Raw genomic sequence first — 11,918 nt, forward strand, 5'->3', positions numbered from 1 at the left:
CTACACATCTTGGGACCCTAAGGGACAACTTTAGCACAGACAATCAACCTAACCTGCTAGTCCTGCTAACCTGCATCAAGATGGTGTCAGAGCGAAGTGACTTCTTTCAAGCTGTGCCCAGCAGAGCTTCTAATTCTATCTTTTACTCTCTTTCTATGCTTCTAAAACTTCATTCTAGCTCTTTTCAACTCTCTAACAATGCTCTTTCCTTCTGCCATCAGGCTTTTGAATGGACCTACCTCGCACTAACTTGATCTTTCTCTACACTCCAGCTGTGACTGAAACACTACATTCTGCACCCCCTCCTTTCCTTCTCTATGAACGGTATGCTTTGTCTGAATATAGCGCGCAAGAAACAATACTTTTCACTATATACTAATACATGTGATAATAATAAATCAAATTAAATCAAATCAAGACACCCAGGTAAGTGAACAAACAAAGAACAAAGAACAATACAGCACAGGAACAGGCCCTTCGGCCCTCCAAGCCCGCGCCGCTCCCCGGCCCAGGATTGAATCCTGAATCCAGGATCCCCGCCCAATTTTCCAGCCTATCTACATACCAATATCCTATCCACCGAGCTGTCCCTCACAGCTACGATGCTTTGTTCAATACAACCTATTAACTCACCCCCACCCCCCCATTCCAGACCATGTGATCTCCAGGGAGAGGCGAAAACCCAGAGTGAAAAACCCCAGGGCCAATATGGGGAAAAAAAATCTGGGAAATTCCTCTCCGACCCCCTGAGGCGATCGAAACGAGTCCAGGAGATCACAATGGCCCTGATCGGAAAATGCTTCCCAACCCTAGTCATTTCCACTTCCACGAACACCATATGAATTCCCTGCCCCCGAGACAGTGCATTTGGTTTTGTGTTGGAACTTTGCACTGCTGAGCAAAATGCATCAAAGAACCATTGCAACATTTACCAAACTAATAAGGTCTTGTTTTAGCATCTCGGACCGCAATACATACAGGCCAGATGCATTAATATAAACAAAGCTGCCTGATGGGTCAGTGGTATGTGCAGAGTCCACATGAGGTGCTGAATTATATGGAGGAATAGGTTTCAGCTTTTGATACAAGTGGCAGAATTTTCCTGTCCTGCTCGTCACGGGAATGGTAACATCCAGGGGGGACCGTGCAAAGGTCCATCGACCTCGGGTGGGAATTTCCAGCCTTGGGGCCAGCGTGTCCGGAAAATCCCGCCCCAATCCTCACCGTGTTTGTCGGGTTGGCAGCTAGGTTCTCATGAAAGAGCATCTCTGGTCCAGTGAGAGAGACAATCTTCCTGAGTAAGTGGAAGAGGAACAAAGTAAACTGTGCCAGGGCTGCTTGCTTTTGTGCTTTTAAAATGCTGCAGAGTGCTCTGCACCATCAAGTACAGGTCTCCAAGCATGGCAATCCTCTGTGAGCAATGGTCACTTGTTACCTCATTTGGTAAGGTGCAGAGAGCAGTCACATTCTCTTCAATATCCTTGGGTAAAGTCTCCCATGAAGTGAAGACCCCAGTGATGTCGGAATTGATGCCAAATTCAATAAAAATATTCATCGCACAATAAGCCAAGAATTATAAAGTTCAGAAGGATTGATCCTGCATCCCATCGCCACTCAAGTGAAATAGATGCAAGGTAGAATCCCTACTGTGCAGAAGCAGGCCATTCGGCCCATCGAGTCTACACCGACTCTCCGACAGACAGCGGGATTTTCCAGCTGCGCTCGCCCAAAAGCCAGAAAATCCCACCCGAGGTCAACAGACATTTACATGGTCTGTGTCCCGCCCACTACTATTCCCATGGCAGGCGGGATGGGAAGATTCCGCATAGTGTATCTTATCCAGCCCCCCCCCCCCCCCCCCCCCCCCCCACCCCACCCCCCCCATCCCCCCTATTCCCGTAACCCCACATATTTACCACACTAATTCCCCTGACCTATACACCTTGGGACAATTTTCTAAGGGACAATTTTCCATAGCCAATCCACCTAATCAGCGCATCTTTAGAGGAAACCGGAGTACCCAGAGGAAACCCACACAGACACAGGAAGAACGTGCAGACTCCGCACAGACAGTGACCCGAGGCCAGAATCAAACCCCGGTCCCTGGCGCTGTGAGGCAGCAGTGCTAACCATCATGCCACCCACTCCTGATCCTGATTTCTTTCTCCCTTTACATTTTAATTCATTATTTTTTTTTTAAAAAACTATTGTTGCCCAGGGAATACGCTTCTCAAATTCACTACTTCAGTTGCTGAAGTGTTAAGCACACCCTGTACTTTGTTACTCCACCTCTAGATGTCAGTGCTGGCTTGAAAATGAAAGCCCTGTGAGCTCTCTTTCACAGCTCAGTAATCCGACTGCAGTGTTTCCATCAGCAACTCTGCTGAGCGTGACTTGTCTTTTCTTTATTGTGTGTCTTTAAATTGAGTTACTTATTTTTAAGGACAGTAAAATTGGATGAAAAAGATTTAACTTAACAATGATACGAAAATATCAGGTCTTTACAAGGTCTTAAAAATTACATTTAAATTACCACTGGGGCTGTTTCTTGTGCAGTTACTGACAGCTAAGGGAAGATAGCGAATCATTCAGTTTCCAACCTTTTTAGCATGCTTGCCTGAGAGTTTTCTTATTTGAAATTGGATTCGCTGCGAATTTAATTGCGCTTGTCTTGAAAAGGTCAACAGAGAAGGGTGGTATGCAATCCTAAATTTAAGAACCCCCCCTCTAGACCAAGGGGGTTCAAATCCCAATCAGAATACACGTATTCATCGTATCCATTGCAGTAAGTAATAATGAACATCTGTCAGCTTTATACTGGGCCTGAGGAGAGGCACTTATCTGAGTCCCTTAATCGGCCTGTTAACCAAAAGCCCCATGAGAGGGGCCTTTTTGTCCATTTATTGCCCTGCTCATACTGAAAGGTTTTAAAGTTTAAAGTTTATTTATTAGTGTCACAAGTAGGCTTACTCTACACCGTGCTGCCCAATACTCATTTTCACTTGTGTCAGAGGTTGCAGGTCCTTGACTCAAATCCTCCTCTGCGCACATCCCCCCCATTCACAGTACCGCCCAGTGGGTGGCACGGTGGTTAGAACTGCTGCCTCATAGCGCCAGGGACCTGGGTTCGACTCCTGGCTTGGGTCGCTGTCTGTGTGGAGTCTGCACTTTCTCCCCGTGTCTGTGTGGGTTTCCTCCAGATGCTCCCGTTTCCTCCCACAGTCCGAAAGACGTGCTGGTTAGGGTGTATTGGCCATGCTAAATTCTCCCTCAGTGTACCCGAACAGGCGCCGGAATGTGGCAACGAGGGGATTTTCACAATAACTTCATTGCAGTGTTAATGTAAGCCTACTTGTGATACTAATAAATCAATAAATGAAAACGAGTCTGCCACTTTCCGAGCCAGGGTGACCTGTGAATCCTCACTGAGAGTGTCTGGGGGCTGGGGGGCGGGGGGGGGGGGGGGGGGGGGGGAAGGGTGGATGGGGGGAGGGGAAGGGAAGGGTAAGGGGTGGGGGAGTGGGAAACAAGCTGACCGCGTCCATGATGGTCCATACACAGCCCTACCACCTACCACCCACCACCCTCAATTTATTGCAATATTATCCAGCGCCTTGTACATGTAAACTCTTTAATGCTGTCTCACTCACTTAACAGCATCAGAGCTGTTAGTATCTGGCCAGTAGAAAAGTTCAAAGTTTCTCAGGGCCACAGTAAAAAAAACCCAGCATTGATTAAATATTAAACAGTGCGCTTTCACATAACTGACTTGTACATTTCCCATCCACATGAGTTTCTCTCATTTAGCTGCACATTCTCCACTCTCCATTACCTGCACTCTGTGCTTTATCTGAAGGACTGTGCTGTGTGCCTGTTAGCTGGGAAGCATTACAGCGCCTCACTGTGAAGTCACAAATGAAAACAGTCAGTTCAAGGCATTTACAGAACCCTCGGGTGAGTTAACAGAAATAGTTTACGGACTATTTTATTCACATACATAAATATATTCAATAAGGCTTCTCTCCCCTACTCACCCACACACAGACACACAGACACACACACACATACACACACACATACACACACGCATACACACATATACACACACACAGACACACATACACACACACACGCATACACAGACACACGCATACACACACACACATACAGACACACACACGCACACACATACAGATATACACACATACACGCAGACACACGTACATGCACACATTCACACACACACAGACATACAGATACACACACATATACACATGTACACATACACACATACACACACACACACTCATACACACACATACAGATACACACATACACACGCTTACACGCACACACACACAGGTGTGTTTAAATAAAGAACAAGGTAAATTTATTCAAACTACCAGACTGATTCCCAGGATGGCAGGACTGACATATGAAGAGAGACTGAATCGATTGGGCTAGTTCTCACTGAAATTTGGAAGAGTGAGAGGGGATCTCATAGAAACATATAAAATCCTGATGGTTTGGACAGGGTGGATGCGAGAACAATGTTCCCGATGTTGGGGAAGTCCAGAACTAAGGGTTACAGTCTAAGAATAAGGGATAAGCCATTCAGGACTGAGATGAGGAAGAACTTCTTCACTCAGAGAGTTGTGAACCTGTGGAATTCTCGACCACAGAAAGCTGTTGGGGCCAGTTCGTTAGATATGTTCAAGAAGGAGTTGGACGTGGCCCTTGTAGCTAAAGGGATCAACGGGTATGGAGAGAAAGTGGGAGTGGGATACTGTAAGTGCATGATCAGCCATGAACATATTGAATGGGGACGCAGACTTGAAGGGCCGAATGTTTCTATGTTTACTTCCCCAATTCTTGGGTGGCACCCAGACCCCAAGAACACACACACACACCTCTAACGGCTTAGGAGATGTGAGATAGATCTTTCTTACTTTACTTGCAGGGCGTGGGCAATGGTGGCATTCAATGTCTACTCCTAGAAGGTGTTGAAGGACCTTTGAAAGCAACACCTTTTTACAGCTGTGGGTTTTCTGAGCATTAGTTGGACTGGAGACTAAAGCAGTTAGAAATCATAGAAACCCTACTGTGCAGAAAGAGGCCATCTGGCCCATCGAGTCTGCACCGACCACAATCCCACCCAGGCCCTACTCCCATATCCCTACATATTTACCCACTAATCCCTCTAACCTACGCATCTCAGGACACTAAGGTGCAATTTTTAGCATGGCCAATCAACCCAACCCGCAAAGCTTTGGACTGTGGGAGGAAACCGGAGCACCCGGAGGAAACCCACGCAGACACGAGGAGAATGTGCAAACTCCAGTTAGGGGTGGCACATTCATGAATGCTTAAGGTTTTGCCGATGAACTGTCACAAATATGGTTATTTTATCTGGTACCTGCCCATAAATTACTACCTTAATTACCAACAACTTCCACAGGGTCATTTGAACACTCGACTGCTTTCACTTTATTCATTTGTCGGGATGTGGGTGTCTCTGGCTAGGCCAACATTTATTGCCCATCCCAAATTGGCCATGAAAGGGTGGGGATGAGCTGACTTCTGGGGACTGCTGTAGTCCATGTGGTGTAGGTACACCCACAGTGCTGTCAGGGACAAAGTTCCTGGATTTTGACCCTGAAACAGTGAAGGGACGGTGATAGAATTCCAAGTCAGGGTGGTGTGTAACTTGGAGGGGAACTTCCAGGCAGTGTTGTTCCAAAGTCCCTGCTGCCTTTATCCTTCATGATCGCTGATGGCATATCACTAAGAAAAATCATCAGGACATTGAAAAAGATTGGGGTGTTATTTTGTCAACATCTTTCCCAAAGGTAGGGGAGTCTAAAACTAGAGGACATTGGTTTAAGGTGAGAGGGGAGAGATACAAAAGGGTCCAGAAGGTCAATTTTTTTACACAGAGGGTGGTGAGTGTCTGAAACAAGATGCCAGAGGTAGTAGTAGAGGCAGGTACAATTCTGTCTTTTAAAAAGCATTTGGACAGTTACATGGATAAGATGGGTATAGACGGATATGGGCCACATGCAGACTATTGGAACTAGATTAGTGGTAAAAACTGGGCAGCATGGACAAGTTGGGCCGAAGGGCCTGTTTCCATGCTGTAAACCTCTATGACTCTATGTCATTTTCTGTGACCGTTTTTCATGACGAGATATAAAAGCGTGGAAAATGGGGGACAAAAAGGCTGATAGTCAAATATCATCCCGAATGGGTCATGAGTCTTCTGGCTTTGTAACTGACCCAGGAAGGTAACAGGTCTCGAGGAAGGACGTGTTGGCCGACTAATGGCCAGAGTGTTGGAGCAAGTCATGAGATGAAACCTCCAGGTTTAATCAGAGTTGGCAACCCGGCATAGAAATGGGATGATGTCTGACAGTTTTGATCTTGATCGGGAAGGACGCATATCGTTAAGTGAGTTAAAGAAACGGCTGCAAATTGGCAACAAGGCAGGTTTATGTGTCAGTGTGGGTGATTCGTTGAGACAGGGTACATGTTCTGGTAACCGCTGGCAGTCTGAAGTGCTGACCATGCCATTAGCATCATCTCTCCTTTCTGAAATTCCCACCCATTGCTGAGTGTGTGTCCCTGCTCATGTTGCATTATGGTTCAGTCCAGTTAAGCCTTGAAGAGTAAAAGCTCTCAAAACAACAAATGCCACTCTAACACGTGCTTTTATGTCACATTTCAGCAAAATTCTCTGTCTTCACCAAAGGCTTAGCCAACATGTTCCTTAGCCCTGACTGTTGCTATTATTAAGTGGAGGCAGTGACGTAGTGGTATTGTCACTGGACTGGTAATCCAGAGACCCAGGGTAATGCTCTGAGGACCCAGGTTCAAATCCCACCACGGCAGATGGTGGAATTTGAATTCAATAAAAATCTGGAATTAAAAGTCTAAAGATGGCCAGGAAACCATTGTCGATTGTCAGAAAAACCCATCTGGTTCACTAATGTCCTTTAGGGAAGGAAATCTTCCCTCCTTACCTGGTCTGGCCTACATGTGACTCCAGAACCACAGCAATGTGGTTGACTCAGACTCACAACTGCCCTCAGGGATGGGCAATAAATGCTGGCCCAGCCAGCGATGCCCACATCCCATGAACGAATGTAAAAAGAAACTCTGGGCATGAGGGCGGGGCTTGGCAGCATGGCGCTGAGTGAGGGGCGGCGTTGGGGAGCTCTGAGATACAGCACTGGGCTAGGCATGGGGCTTGGAGGTACGGTGAGCCAGTGAGAATAATATGATGTCTGGCGGGTTGGAAATAGGCAATTGCCTGGCAGCAGACACCATCGGGCGTCCACCAAGGTCTGATCCCCAGGCTAGGTTGGTGACAATGTGGTTGGTCCAAAGTTTGTTACAGTCATGGGAAAGGCAATGGAAACAAAGCAGAGGGGCAGGTGTCAAGGCCCTCTTGCCAGAACCAGAGGAGAAACCACAGTGAAACTGTGAAAAAAAAGAACAGACTCATATGTGTCGGGATCTAATTGTGAGGCACATTCCCCCTGATGCTGGCAACACTGTGGGAACACCCAGGGTTAAAATCACGCCAGCATGATCAGACCCTGACTTTCGCACATCCAGCACCTGACATCTGAGAGTAAAAGTCCCTACTGCTCAAAGTGGAGGTGCAAATGAGGGGACGAGCACTCACACATATTTTAACTCCCTCCCCCCCCCCCCGCTCCCTTCCGCCTTTGTACACCCTGTTCTAGTCTGATGCCAGGGTTAAAATAGCTCCTCACAGCGCCAGGGACCTGGGTTCAATTCCAGCCTCGGGTCACTGTCTGTGTGGAGTTTGCACGCTCTTGCCGTGTCTGTGTGTGGGTTTCCTCCGGGTGCTCCGGTTTCCCCCCACAGTCCGAAGATGTGCGGGTTAGGTGGGCTGGCTGTGTTAAATTAATCCTAGTTTCAGGGGGATTAGCAGGGTAAATATGCGGGGTTACGGGAATAGGGCCTGGGTGAGATTGTGGCCGGTGCAGACTCGATGGGCCGAATGGCCTCCTTCTGCACTGTAGGAATTCTAGGTATTATTGGTGTACAGCTAGCTACAACAAAGTGGGTCGAAGTAACTGCCTGGCTCAGGGTTTATCGGCCACACTACGTTTTGTGAATGCCCATGAGTGCGATTCGTACAATTGAAGCACTTCTCTTTCTCGTTCAGGCAGTCCCTCAGTGTCGAGGGTGAAAATTGAAACTAAAGACCTGGTTGAAACCATGGGACAGAAATACAAAGAGAGAATGGAAATGCTGAAAGCACCAAATAACAGCACTGAGTGCTGAAAAGAGAAAGAAGCTTGCCTTGTGTCTCCAGCACTCTCTGAATCCTACTTTTAAAAACTATGCTCTCTTCACTCAAGTAGTTTTCTAAGCCCTTGATCGCGTGTCTTCGTTTAGATACAGTGGCTTTATGCAAACCAGCTATCTGCGCACACAGACCTGAATAGTTTGTTAAAAATTCTTTATTTTAACCACATCAACCAGCGATTGCTCACTCAGGTTGCAGATACCTGATAGGGTCTACGACATCGCTAAGCGAGTGAGTTATGTGAAAAAAAAATGAATAGCTCACACTGCTTATATTCAGTCAAGAGCTAATTTCTTCAAACTGTTCGCAGTTCAACCCCCTCCACCAGTTGTATTTGCCTTTGATTGAGCTGTCCAGTTAACTGGAAATGGCAGACAGCGGAGGGAGGCCTGGTGTTTGCAGTGCCTCTCCCAGGCCAGCTGGTGAGGGATTGAACCTGGGCCAGGTAATTATTGCCTATCACCAGGGCTGCGCACCCCCTGGGAGAAAGCCTTCCAAATGAAACGCTATCAGGGGGTCAATCTGGCCTGCCACGTTGTGGGAAAGATAAATTCGGCTACAGCTGCAGTAATGATGGGAGGGAGGTCCAGGCAACACTGTGATGTGACAGCTTGTTCTGGGCAGATACCAATAGGGGTTTAAATAAGAGCAGGAGTCAGCAATCGGGGGACATTATTGTGTGTGACACTGGATTCGGGCCTGATTGTAGATGACACACAGTCAAACCTCATTAGCACGGATTCTGTTTCACTTGCGAGAGAGAAAGGTTTGAAATTAGAAAACTTAAACCCAATAGAGTCTGATTGCAACTATTTCCCATCCATGGTACTTGAGAAAAAACAGAATTGTTTATCTCCATATGAAAAACTTGTCACAATTAAGCTTCCAGGCACTTTATTTATAGCAGTTTAAACAAAGTGAATCTGAAAATGACTCTGTGCAGCAGTATCACAATAGCACTTAACAAGTTCATATAAAATTAATTTAATAATGTAGAACGATATTGGAATTCCAGAGGAATTTGGCAGAAGTGTTGCTTTGCATTTTTACAGTATTACACAGTATAATTTCCACACTTGGGCCAGAATTTTACCGGCATGCCCATCCTGGAATCAGGGCGGGCAAGGGTCGCAGAATGGCATTCTCTGTTGGCCTCAGGCGGAATCTTATGAGCCTCAGGCAGGCGAGGTAATAAAATGCTGGGTTTGGTGCCCCTCCACTTGATTGAGGGTATAAGATCTGAAAATTATGGACCAAAAACGAGGCCATTCAGCCCTTCTTTCCAATTAGTCTCGTATGGACTGCAGCGGTTCAAGAAAATAGTTCACCACAATATTCTCAAGGGCAATTAGGAATGGGTAATGAATGCCAGCCCTGCCAGCAATGCTAACATCCCATGAATGAATCAGAAAATGCAAGTGGACAAAAATCGTAGAATCTTACAGTACAGAAGGCCATTTGGCCCATCAAGTCTGCACTGACCACAATCCCACCCAGGCCCTATCATCATAACCCCATGCATCTACCCTAGCTAGTCATCCCACCCAGGCCCTATCATCATAACCCCATGCATCTACCCTAGCTAGTCCCCCTGACACTAAGGGGCAATTTAGCATAGCCAATCCCCCTAATCCACACATCTTTCGGACTGTGGGAGGAAGCCAGAGTACCCAGAGGAAACCCACGCGGACACGGGGAGAACGTGCAAACTCCACACAGACAGTGACCGGAGGCTGGAATTGAACCTGGGTCCCTGGCGCTGTGAGGCATGAGGCAGCAGTGCTAAGCACAGTGCCACCGTGCCACCCTATTGAAAACCTGTGACAGTGTCCAAGTAGCCATGATATGGAGATGCTGGCATTGGACTGGGGTAGGTGTTGCTCACCTGAGGAAGGAGCAGTGCTCTGAAAGCTCGTGATTCCAAATAAACCTGTTGGACTTTAACCTGGTGTTGTGAGACTTCTTGCAGCGTCCAAGTAACCCTAGTAACTTTTCATAAATTGGTTAAGTCTTATGAATTATTACTAATCTCTTAATATTGCTGAGAAATCTGTGAAAGGAATATTCAGACAGGAATCCACCAAGGTTGAAAACCAAAGGAGAGAATGTAAGATTCAGTACAAAAGTGGTGTGATGTTATGCCTAGGTTTCCAAAGCTTGTATGCTGAAGGAGGAAGAGAAGACTGAGGGAGGTAAAAGGTTCCATATCATTGAGAAGAGAACTCCATTGTTAAACGCCTGCAGGCAGTAATAGATGTGCTTGAATTAGATAGTGGATGCAGCTCCCATTGACAGGAGGCAGAAGGTGATGGTCTAAGGTTGCTTTTGTGACTGAAAGCCTGTGTCCAGTGGTGTAACACAGGTATTGGTGCTGGGTTCCTTGCTGTTTGTAGTGTGCATTAATGATCTAGACTTGAATGTAAAAGGTATGATCAGAAGGGGCAGACTGGCGTGCAGGAAGAGGGCTCCACACGGATTTGCCTATTGGGTGGTGGGGGAGGGTGAGGGGGGGACTCTATCCCCCATTATATTTCAGCCCCATAAGTTGGTGGCAACAAGCAGAAAGTTCATGGCCCCTCTGTCTTTCTCTCTGACTGTTCTGCAAGTGCGTGCCCTGTCTGTATCTGACCAGCCAAACACGGCAGGCAATATCTTCAATGCAAACCAAACCACTGCTAATTTCAGGAGGTAAAGACAGAGGTCGCCCATAAAGACTTTCAAATGTCTTTGTGCAGAAGCCAGAAAAATTACTCACGTGGCCTCAAACCATCCAATGTATCAATCTACAGGATCAATTTTCTTTTGAACATTCTCTCAGCAGTTTACTCCACTCCCGTTCCTGTAACGTACTTCTGTTTTTTTTTATAATACAGGCATGAGTGTGAGTTACTGGAGCATTTTATTTACTTATGGTGTGAGAGGGACGAAATGCATTTAAACTTACAAAGAAACCTGTCTGTGTGTCTCTTTTATGGTCACAGTACCCAAACGGTTAAATGCTCACAAAATTGACAAGCAAATTCTTTTTCAAACACTTGTTGGGGTTAACTGAGAGACACAAAGAGACATAAGCTAGTCTGCCATTTCTCAGTAGTCAAAGAAAGATTACCTACGAAACCAAAAATGAAATAGGATGGTGAAAACCCTGAAATAAAAACAGAAAATGTTGGAAACACTCAGCGGATCAGGCAGCATCTGCAGAGAGCTGATTAATGGATCGGACAAAGTCTCACTCACCAATTAATCTGAAATGTTAGCCGTCTCTCCAAAGTTGCTGAAAGATCATCTCTGTTGACAAATTTGTTATCCTTAAACCATTATAAATTTAAAATGATGGCGGTATTTTACCATCGCGTTGCACCCATTTTCGGGCATGAAAATTTGGTAAAGTCGGGCATGAGGTGAGTAGCGAGATCTGCGCTCGTTTTTGCGCCGGTTCGCACTTTACCAAGGCCAAAAAATCAACGTGATTGGGAACCCACCGAAAACGGGCACGACGTCAATTTAAATATTTTTGCATGTATCTTAATCCAATTAGCAAACTGCACGCCCCACTTTACCAGCATGTCTGCCTTTA

Source organism: Mustelus asterias, chromosome 18 (assembly GCF_964213995.1).
Source record: "Mustelus asterias chromosome 18, sMusAst1.hap1.1, whole genome shotgun sequence".
NCBI lineage: Eukaryota > Metazoa > Chordata > Chondrichthyes > Carcharhiniformes > Triakidae > Mustelus > Mustelus asterias.